The sequence below is a fragment of the Oncorhynchus keta genome, chromosome 13, assembly GCF_023373465.1.
Source record: "Oncorhynchus keta strain PuntledgeMale-10-30-2019 chromosome 13, Oket_V2, whole genome shotgun sequence".
NCBI lineage: Eukaryota > Metazoa > Chordata > Actinopteri > Salmoniformes > Salmonidae > Oncorhynchus > Oncorhynchus keta.
Genome location: NC_068433.1, coordinates 20,538,787 through 20,551,103, shown reverse-complemented (window position 1 = coordinate 20,551,103; position 12,317 = coordinate 20,538,787).

The following is a 12,317-nucleotide window of genomic DNA, read 5'->3' as shown; positions in this document are numbered from 1 at the left end:
ACAATTAATCTTCTCCTTTCCCCCTTCTGATGACCAGGTGGCGAATCGCATCTCTGCATGTCTGGCAGACATATCAGTGTGGATGACGGATCACCACCTCAAGCTGAACCTCAGCAAGACGGAGCTCCTCTTCCTCCCGGGGAAGGACTGCCCGTTCCATGATCTCGCCATCACGGTTGACAACTCCATTGTGTCCTCCTCCCAGAGCGCTAAGAACCTTGGCGTGATCCTGGACAACACCCTGACGTTCTCAACTAACATCAAGGCGGTGTCCCGTTCCTGTAGGTTCATGCTCTACAACATCCGCAGAGTACGACCCTGCCTCACACAGGAAGCGGCGCAGGTCCTAATCCAGGCACTTGTCATCTCCCGTCTTGATTACTGCAACTCGCTGTTGGCTGGGCTCCCTGCCTGTGCCATTAAACCCCTACAACTCATCCAGAACGCCGCAGCCCGTCTGGTGTTCAACCTTCCCAAGTTCTCTCACGTCACCCCGCTCCTCCGCTCTCTCCACTGGCTTCCAGTTGAAGCTCGCATCCGCTACAAGACCATGGTGCTCGCCACGGAGCTGTGAGGGGAACGGCACCTCAGTACCTCCAGGCTCTGATCAGGCCCTACACCCAAACAAGGGCACTGCGTTCATCCACCTCTGGCCTGCTCGCCTCCCTACCACTGAGGAAGTACAGTTCCCGCTCAGCCCAGTCAAAACTGTTCGCTGCTCTGGCCCCCCAATGGTGGAACAAACTCCCTCACGACGCCAGGACAGCGGAGTCAATCACCACCTTCCGGAGACACCTGAAACCCCACCTCTTCAAGGAATACCTAGGATAGGGTAAGTAAGGGTAAGTAATCCTTCTCACCCCCCCCCCCAACAAGATTTAGATGCAAGTGGCTGTTCCACTGGTTGTCATAAGGTGTATGCACCAATTTGTAAGTCGCTCTGGATAAGAGCGTCTGCTAAATGACTTAAATGTAATGTAAATGTATAAAAGTCTCCAACTTCAGTGATTTTTGCAATTCGTTCCAGTCACAGGCAGCAGAGAACTGGAAGAAAAGGCGGCCAAATGAGGTGTTGGCTTTAGGGATGATCAGTGAGATACACCTGCTGGTGTGCATGCTACGGGTGGGTGTTGCCATTGTGACGAGTGAACTGAGATAAGGCGGAGCTTTACCTAGCATGGACTTGTAGATGACCTGGAGCCAGTGGGTCTGGCGACGAATATGTAGCGAGGGCCAGCCGACTAGAGCATACAGGTCGCAGTGGTGGGTGGTATAAGGTGCTTTAGTAACAAAACGGATGGCACTGTGATAAACTGCATCCTATTTGCTGAGTAGAGTATTGGAAGCTATTTTGTAGATGACATCGCCGAAGTCGAGGATCGGTAGGATAGTCAGTTTTACTAGGGTAAGTTTGGCGGCGTGAGTGAAGGAGGCTTTGTTGCGGAATAGAAAGCCGACTCTAGATTTGATTTTCGATTGGAGATGTTTGAAATGAGTCTGGAAGGAGAGTTTACAGTCTAGAAGGAGAGTTTACAGTCTAGGCTACTGAATAGAAATACAAGTTTAATGGGTTTCCATCTTATTTTCAATTCTACTGATGGTTTTGTCACAAAATGTTTCGTGTTATATAGCGAATGTGCCCACTCTGGTCTTGGATGTTGCGCTCCAGCCAACAACTTGCAGATGCAGCCTGCAGATACATTGCGGGTATAGCCTACATGATGAGATTATAGACAAAATAGCTAGATTATTTTGATTTGTCAAACGGCAGCCAAGCATCGATCATCATGTTACTATTGGAAAGGAGTATAAAGCGCATCACCGTGCACTTCCACCACCCTGTGAAGTTCATCATAGCTTATTTCATCTGTAGCCTAAGAAACTGCATGCTTTCCTGAGTCGTAGTGGGAGGACCATACAATATATTAACCTGTGACTCCAAGTTTACTTCTACACTGAACACAAATATAAACGCAACACTTGGTTTAAGGCATCAACCAAGTTTCCATCAGGTTTATGCCTTCCCTTGAATTTGACTATGACGTATCATTTTTCCTCCAAAATTCTGGAGGAGGCAATCGACATGAATGGTTGTACCTGTGTTCACATGGGCCTGGGGTGTGTTCAGTGAGTTGAAAGATTCAGAAGATTGCAGAATGCAAATAGAAATGTAACAAATAGAGCTAACTTGATTCCCTGGCGTAATTCTAAGGCTTTTACCTTACTCTCTGATTGAGCTGTGTTGTCTGCATTATTGTCTTTTGGTTGGTAGGTGGATGGTCAGCAACGGTGTCAAGGACTCTTAAGACTTGTTCAGATTGGAAGTGAAAGAAATTGCATATCTGATTCGAATCTGTTCTTTTTCATGCAGTCTGAACAGCCAAAAAGCACATGGAATCGGATATTTCAAGACACCTTCCTAAGTGTTTTGAAGTCCGATACACATCTGATTCCTCGTCTGAACTGTCAAATCTGATTTATTTGCCCCGAAGTTGCTTTTAAACTGTTATTTGGCAGATCTTGTTGTTTGCTAGCTACTCTGTTGATAGTTTGACAAGGACATGTGGTCGCTAACTAACTTCATTGTTTACAAATTACTGAATGTGCTAGAAAGTTAAACAGTTACTTAGGTAGCTAGTTGGCTAGCCAAAACGTACTTGTTTTGAAAGCTAGATCATCTTGTCCTTTGAGGTTTTTGAAGTGTTCGAACACTAGGATTTTGACCATTCAAAGCAACTGGGAAATGTCCATGGCAGGCATTGTCACCTTAACTGCTACATAACGTCTGAGTGATAAGAACTAAGCATGAGCACCACCACCAATCAGCCTACGCCACTGCACACACACCTGTCATTACTAGGACAATTAACGTAGCCAGGTCAGCAAATGACTGCTGTCTGAACGGACACACGTCCGATTTGGTCACTTGTAACTTTCTGTTGGGACAGACGGTAGTCCAAAACGGATTTGAAAAACAAGACTGATTTGAGCATTAAGGCCTGCAGTGTGAACAAGGCTTAAGGGATCATAGTTCTCACCTAGTCAGTCTATGTCATGGAAAGAGCATGTGTTCCAAATGTTTTGTAAACTCAGCATATATAAAATACAGAAAAATCACGTTTTTTGACTGCAATGGGCCTTTACTCAAGTAGCCTCAACATCTCAACAGACTATTTCCCAACCCTTTGTATTGTGATAGAATTGAGAAATTGAATTATATTTAAGTAACGTAACTGATGTCACTAACCTAATGAAAGTTACTGATATCATTAACATTTATATATCGAAAAGTGACCATTTTCTCATATTAGTCAGTGCACTAATGTAATAAAACTTTATTTTGTCCTACAGACTTCTGTTTGTGTGTCTGGTAATAGCTGCTGTAGATGTTAGTTGTTTAGCTCCATCAAGTGGTGAGAGAGAGAAAAAGTACAGTATTATGCTTATTTACATTTTTTAATTTTACCTTTATTTAACTAGGCAAGTCAGTTAATTAAGAACAAATTCTTATTTTCAATGATGGCCTAGGAACAGTGGGTTAACTGCCTTGTTAAGGGGCAGAACGATTTTGGTTACTAGTCCAACGCTCCATCCACTAGGCTACCTGCCGCCCCTTATCTCTTGTGATGATTTAGTTAATAACTTTAATAGCAAGGACAACCATTGAAGCCATAGCTCCAGTAAAGTTGAGGAAGGACACATCCAAATGGAGAGCCCATTGGATGAGTGAGGAAACTAATTAATTAAAGAGAAATTGTAGAAAGGCAGAGCGGAAGTGGAGAAAGTCAAAGTTGCAGGACCATTATGATATTCTGAGAGCAACAGTGGTGTAAAAATACTTTAGAGTACTACTTAAGTCGTTTTTTGGGGTATCTGTACTTTACTATTTATATTTTTTGTCAATTTTCACTTTTACTTCACTACATTCTTAAAGAAAATAATGTCCTCTTTTCCCTGACACACAAAAGTACATTTTGACAGGAACATTGTCCAATTCACACACTTATCAAGAGAACATCCCTGGTCATCCTTGTTGCCAGGGGCACACTGGCGGACTCACTAAACACAAATGCTTCATTTGTAAATTACAGTATGTTTTGAGTTGTTGGAGTGTGCCCCTGGCTACATAGTACGTCAAAAAAATAACATTGTGCTGTCTGGTTTTCTTAAAATAAGGAATTTGAAATGGTTTACACTTTTACTTTTGATACTTAAGTACATTTTTTAGCAATTCCATTTACGTTGAATACTTACTGTAAGTATATTTAAAACCAAATAGTTTTAGACTTTTACTCAAGTAGTATTTTACTGGCTGACTTCCACTTTTACTTCAGCCATTTTCTATTAAGGTATCTTTACTTTTACTCAAGTATGACAATTGAGTACTTTTTCCACCACTGGAGAGCAACTTGGCATATATAACAAGGCAATTAAACTGAACAAAAATATAAATGCAACAATTTCAAAGATTTTACTAAGTTACAGTTCATATAAGGAAATCAGTCAATTGAAATACATTCGCTAGACCCTAATCTATGGATTTCACATGACTGGGAATACAGATATGCATCTGTTGGTCACAGATACCTTAAAAAAACGTGGGGGCGTTGATCAGAAAACCACAATTAGCAACATGCAGTGCGACACATCTCCTTCACATAGAGTTGATCAGACTGCTGATTGTGGCCTGTGGAATATTGTCCCACTCCTCTTCAATGGCTGTGCGAAGATGCTAGATATTGGCGGGAACTGGAACACGCTGTCGTACCCGTAAATCCAGAGCATCCCAAACATGCTCAATGCATGACATGTCTGGTGAGTATGCAGGCCATGGAAAAACTGGGAAATGTTCCGCTTCCAGGAATTGTATAGAGATGCAACATGGGGCCGTGCATTATCATGCTGAAACATGAGTTAATTGAATGGCACGACAATGGGCCTCAGGATCTCGTCACATTATCTCTGTGCGTTGAAATTGCCATTGATAAAATGCAATTGGGTTCGTGGTCTGTAACGTATGCCTGCCCATACCATAACCCCACCGCCACCATGGGGCACTCTGTTCACAACGTTGAAATCAGCAAACTGCTCGCCCACAGGACGCCATATCAGCGGTCGTGAGGCCAGTTGGACGTATTCCCATGATCTTTTCTTTCAGCTCGTAAAACATGGGACCAACACTTTATATGTTGCGTTTATATTTTTGTGAAGTATGGAAATGCCAGATGGGCTCATTTTTGTAACTTGATCTCTATTAATCAGAATAATTCGAGATTGCTCTTCTCAACCATTGATGCCCTGATAAATCCTACCCCCGCAAACCTACAGTTGAAGTTGGAAGTTTATATACACTTAGGTTAAAAATTCCCTGTCTTAGGTTAGTTAGAATCACCACTTTATTTTAAGAATGTGAAATGTCAGAATAATAGTACAGAGAATGATTTATTTCAGCTTTTATTTCTTCCCAGTGGGTCAGAAGTTTACATACCCTCAATTAGTATTTTGTAGTATTGCCTTTAAATTGTTTAACTTGGGTCAAACGTTTCAGGTAGCCATCCACAAGCTACCCACAATAAGTTGGATACATTTTGGCCCATTCCTCCTGACAGAGCTGGTGTAACTGAGTCAGGTTTGTAGGCCTCCTTGCTCAGACATGCTTTTTTAGTTCTCCCCACAAATGTTCTATGGGATTGAGGTCAGGGCTTTGTAATGGCCACTCCAATACCTTGACTTTGTTGTCCTTAAGCCATTTTGCAAAAACTTTGGCAGCATGCTTGGGGTCATTGTCCATTTGGAAGACCCATTTGCGACCAAGCTTTAACTTCCTGACTGATGTCTTGAGATTTTGCTTCAATATATCCATATCCTTTTATTTCCTCATGATGCAATCTATTTTATGAAGTGCACCAGTACCTTCTGCAGCAAAGCACCCCCACAACATGATGCTGCCACCCCCGTGCTTCACGGTTGGAATGGTGTTCTTCGGCTTGCAAGCATCCCCCTTTTTCCTCCAAACATAACGATGGCCATTATGGCCAAACAGTTCTATTTTTGTTTCATCAGACCAGAGGACATTTCTCCAGAAAGTACGATCTTTGTCCCCATGTTCAGTTGCAAACTGTAGTCAGGCTTTTTTTATGGCGGTTTTGGAGCAGTGGCTTCTTCCTTGCTGAGCGGCCTTTCAGGTTATGTTGATGTAGGACTCATTTTACTGTGGATATAGATACTTTTGTACCTACCGGTTTCCTCCAGCATCTTCACAAGGTCCTTTGCTATTGTTCTGGGATTGATTTGCACTTTTCGCACCAACGTACGTTCATCTCTAGGAGACAGAACGCGTCTCCTTCTGGAGCGTTATGACGGCTGCGTGGTCCCATGGTGTTTATACTTGCGTACTATTGTTTGTACAGATAAACGTGATACCTTCAGGCATTTGGAAATTGCTCCCAAGGATGAACCAGACTTGTGGAGGTCTACAAAAAAAAATCTGAGGTCTTGGCTGATTTATTTGGATTATTCCATGATGTCAAGCAAAGAGGCACTGAGTTTGAAGGTAGGCCTTGAAATACATCCGCAGGTACACCTCCAATTGACTCAAATTATGTCAAGTAGCCTATCAGAAGCTTCTAAAGCCATAACATAATTTCCTGGAATTTTCCGAGCTGTTAAAAGGCACAGTCAATTTAGTGTATGTAAACGTGTGACCCACTGGAATTGTGATACAGTGAGTTATAAGTGAAATAATCTGTCTGTGAACAATTGTTGGAAAAATTAGATGTAGAAGTAGATGTCCTAACCGACTTGCCAAAACTTTAGTTTGTTAACAAGAAATGTATGTAGTGGTTGAAAACGAGTTTTAATGATTCCAACCAAACTGTATGTAAACTTCTGACTTCAATTGTATTTAAACGGTCAAGAGTTTTTGTCACCCTTGGTGAACATAACTAAGATAATACGTCACATGTGGCGTTCCACAAGGTTCAATTTTGTTTCCGGTACTGTTTACTGTTTAGTGTTTATATATATATAGAGGAGGGCGAGGGCCTTATATGCATCGCGGAAGTTAGAATAACAATGATCTAGTGTTTTGCCAGCCCGGGTTGCGCAATCGATGTGCTGATAGAATTTAGGAAGCCTTGTTTTCAGATTAGCCTTGTTAAAATCCATAGCTACAATAAATGCATCCTCAGGATATGTGGTTTCTAGTTTACATAGAGTTGAATGAAGTTCTTTTAGGGCTGTCAATGTGTCTGCTTGGGGGGAATATACACGACTGAGAATATATACACAAGAGAATTCTCTTAAGGCATACACCCCTGTTTTTCTTCTTACCAGAGAGATGCTTGTTTCTGTCGACGCGATGCGTGAAGAAACCAGGTGGCTGTACTGACTCTGATAGCGTGTCTCAAGTAAGCCATGTTTCCGTGAAAAAAAGAATGTTACAGTCTCTGATGTCTCTCTGGAAGACCCAAGAAAGCCATTGGTCAACTGCAAAACATACAGAATGCTGCAGCATGGGTACTGACCAAGACCAGACAGAGAGCACACATTACACTGGTTGTAAGGTCTCTGCACTGGTTGCCTGTGAATTTTATAATTAATTTGAAGATTCTTCTATTGATTTTAAATCAATCCATGATTGTGCACCCCAATACATGTCAGACATGCTTTTAAGTTATGCACCCAGTAGGTCCCTCAGGTCCTCTGGCACTGGCCTTTTAACTATCCCAAAGCCAAGGACCAAGAGGCATGTAGAGGCAGCCTTTACTTATTATCCCCCCAGCCTCTGGAATAGCTTTGCTTTTCCTTATGGTGCTTTTCGTTCAGTTTGTGTAATTCTTTTATTTTTTTACCATATGTTTGTTGTGCAGTAAATATTTCAGCTTTTATTTGGTTTTTATAGATTTTTTTCCTGTTAAACACACTGCATCTCCTTCCATGCCTGAAATGTGCTGTATAAATAAAGCTTGATTTGATTGAATTATCATGCTTATCTTATTGCATAAAAATTGAGCAAAGGTTGTTTTGGGTCATTTAGACCTATGTTCATAATGTTCAAATAGTTTTTGTTTGTCTTATAGACATAAATACACAAGAGTTGGGCAAATGTTTAACAATATCCAGGCACACAGGGTTATTGTTCTGATTGTGTCCTTACGTGATTACGTCCAAATTGTCAATGCTTGACCTCAAGATATCTTGTGACATGAAATCGTTTACCTTGACCAGATATGATGGTTTAGGCTATGTGTTTGAAAACATCAACAAGCTCAATGAACTTCCATATCTGCCTTATCTTACTTTATTAGTGACCTATAAACAAATATTAAATGTCATGTAAGGACAAAAAACTCTGGGCACTACTTATAACACATTGTCCATTTAATTCAGCAAGGCAATTAATACCATAACTTGATAATCACTAATGTGTTGATTGAGGTTTTATTATTCAGACATTTATAATGAACACTTAAACGTGTTTTATGAAACTTAATTTTCATAAAACACGTTTAAGTGTTCATTATAAATGTCTGAATACTAAAAAAATCGTATTCATTTCCCTGTAGCCATAAGCAGGAGAAAAGTACAGGAAAAGGGATGTTCTCTTGGCACAGGGGAGCTCAGAAGCTGGAGGCCTCTCTACTACCCTAGCCACAGCCTGAGACTTAGCCCTAGTCAACCGGTCCCCAACCGTCTCCAAACTGACCAGGCTCAGAGGATCTTAAGCCTGAGATCAGGAATCCAACCTGGGACCAACAACATTGTGGCCAACCAGAGAGGGTCCCCCTGATGGAGAGTAGTATTAGCCCCCCCAACAGTCATTATAGGAGATTTCCCAAATAGTTCTCTGCCTAAAAAGACTGTCCATTACCGTACCTACCCTTATAGCCTAGGTAGCCCAATTGTCCCCAGAACCTGGGGTGTCTCCGCTACCTTTCAGTCAGTCAAAAACCCTGTGATACAAAGTAGCCATGTTGCCCCTAGTAGTTTGCAACCTGTCAAGGACAGATTTGGCTCTCCTGTCGTTGAACACACCCCCATCCCAGCACAACAGGCTGAACACCCTGTAAGCAACAATGATAAACCCAAGTACAGAAACATTCTGTTTTCCTACCTCTTCAGGGGAATCCCAACCCACTTCTAGCACCTCTGAAACCACTCATAAGGGCACTAGTGAAGGAGTGAAGACCATCAGTTGATTTGGTGCCTCCTCTTCTACCCAAAGTGAAGGAAACCCCAGTGTTCATGGGCCGGGAAGATCCACATATGTCGCAAGGGGGCTATGGCTACATTGGCTCTCAATTGTACCCTATATTCTTTAAGTCTGCAAATGGACGACAGGAACAAGTGCACCCACCAACTTTGAGACAATCAGCTTTTTTTAAAAAGTAGATGCTACAGTATCAGTGAAGCCCAACATACTACTAGTATCACCAAACCCTTCCATAATTGAACAGTGCTAGCTTTGCCCAAAGTGGAGGTAGCCCTATATGCTATTCCCCTGGTAAAGTAGTAGATACTCAGGCTAGAAGTGCTTTCAGCAGAATTCAACCTCATTGTAGGTTTGGTTCTTTCCTTAACGCACTAACTCCCACTGCAACTCAACCCACCCAAGTCCCTCTGAGCCTGCAGAGAGAAAAACTGCACCTTATAATCCTGCCCGTGGCCAGTCTTTGAAAACCAAGAGTAGCTACTGTTTGTTTTGGGCTAGGAAACTCATCCAGAGGTCAGAACGGAGGAGCCAGAGGTCAAAACGGAGAAGCCAGAGGACACAAAACGGAGGAGCCAGAGGTCACAAAACGGAGGAGCCAGAGGACACACAACGGAGGAGCCAGAGGTCACAAAACGGAGGAGCCAGTGGTCACAAAACGGAGGAACCAGTGGTCACCAAACGGAGGAACCAGTGGTCACAAAAACGGAGGAGCCAGTGGTCAAAAACGTGGTCACACGGAAACCAGTGGTCACAAACGAGGAACCGCACAGAGGAACCAGTGGTCACAAAAGGAACCAGTGGTCAGGGAGGAACCAGTGGTCAGGAGGAGCCACAAAACGGAGGAACCAGTGGTCACAAAACGGAGGAACCAGTGGTCACCAAACAGAGGGAACCAGTGGTCACAAAAACCAGGGTCACCAGGAGGAACCAGTGGTCACAAAACAAACGGAGGAACCAGTGGTCACAAAACGGAGGAACCAGTGGTCACAAAACGGAGGAACCAGTGGTCACAAAACGGAGGAACCAGTGGTCACCAAACGGAGGAACCAGTGGTCACAAAACGGAGGAACCAGTGGTCACCAAACGGAGGAACCAGTGGTCACAAAACGGAGGAACCAGTGGTCACAAAACGGAGGAACCAGTGGTCACAAAACGGAGGAACCAGTGGTCACAAACGGAGGAACCAGTGGTCACAAAACGGAGGAACCAGTGGTCACAAAACGGAGGAACCAGTGGTCACCAAACGGAGGAACCAGTGGTCACAAACGGAGGAACCAGTGGTCACAAACGGAGGAACCAGTGGTCACAAAACGGAGGAACCAGTGGTCACAAAACGGAGGAACCAGTGGTCACAAACGGAGGAACCAGTGGTCACAAACCGGAGGAACCAGTGGTCACAAACACGTGGTCACCAAACGGAAACCAGTGGTCAACAAACCAGTGGTCACAAACGGAGGAACCAGTGGTCACAAAATGGAGGAACCAGTGGTCACAAAACGGAGGAACCAGTGGTCACAAACGGAGGAACCAGTGGTCACCAAACGGAGGAACCAGTGGTCACAAAACGGAGGAACCAGTGGTCACCAGGAACCAGTGGTCACACAAGAGGTCACACAACGGAGGAAAAGATCCAGTGTTACAAACCTGAAAGATCACAAACTTCAACGGAGGAACCAGTGGTCCCATCGTGAGTGAAGAAGACCAACCCTCTGCTGCTATTAGAGCAAAGTCAACCAGTGGTACACCTAACATGAAAATGGGTTCTGGTAGGTAACCACCCAAGTGGTCTTCCACTACAAATCGGAGGAACAAATCAGTGGTCAGCAAACAGACGGGTGGAGAAAAGAACCTAGTGGTAAGGTCTGACACCGACCACAGCTCCTACGTCAGGTCTCAGGCAATTCAAGAACTTGAAGTGTCTCTGCTCAAAGGGGTTCAATGCACCTCTCTGCAGTTCTGCTTCACTACAGATGGAGGGCACTAATGCTGCAATCCAGAACGTGCCTATCACTGAAACTTCCATCTCCAGTGTGTTCCAACAATCTTCTGATACTTCTGTTTGAAGCAGCCTGCATTCATGTCTTCTTCAGAAGTGCAGACTACTACCTCCGATATGCCTCGCTCTACCCAGAGAGTCAGTAGGCCTTGGTTTCTCAGCTACACGCCTTGCAAGGATAACAATGCTAAAACTGCCATGTTTTCAAGGGATTCAAACCAGCCCCAACCCAACCGCCATTTCCCCAGAGTGAGTCTAAATAACATCCAGCCAAGCTCTGGTCTTCCCAGCAACAATGATGTCAGTTCTACCACTGGAGAGGCTAAACCGGGTCCAATACGCTCAGCCCCTTTCAAGACTAAATTCGAAAAGTTTGAGTCTGGAATTTACAGAAGGCCCAAAGGTTCTTGGTCCAAACAGAATGAAGGTGATCTGGACATAAAGGTCCCAGGCTAAACTAGGTCCTTAGGCAGCCATGTTGGATCTTCCCCTGCTAAAATCCAGCCCACCTCCACTAGTACAACAGCCGATCAGAGCCAAAGTAGTTATGAAGACCACAAGTCTACCCCACATGACTTAGAAAGCAGCGAAATGTCATGCAATCCCATTAGGTACAAATCTGGTAAATTCACAAAAAGTTGAAACGGCTAGGCATTCATGGGCTTCCAAAAACATATGGGCAAAGCAGGGTCAACCCAGGACAAAAAAGATGCTGACCTCTGTGCCCAAAATGTGCCTGTCACCACAATCACCCCCACCCCTAGTAAGGTTCCACCTGTCTCTGGATCAGTTGAGACCAGTGAAGAGCATCCACCCCCAGTTACACCCACCTCTGCCTCCAGTGTCCACCCAAGCCCTCCCGGTGTCCAAATCCAACTAGATCCAAGCACCACTGAACTTGCTGAGAGTCGCAACCCCACCAGCAGCGTTATAAAGGGCAAACCTGTCAAGGGAAAGCATGTGAAGGGCCAAAATCATCTTTCCTCCTCCGATGCCTCCACTCCCTCCAACGATATCCAAGGAAGTGCTTCTTTCAGTGGAGTCCGACCCAGGGGAGGCTCCAGACCCAGTGTAAAGCCAAACATCCAATACCCCAGTGTCAGGCCA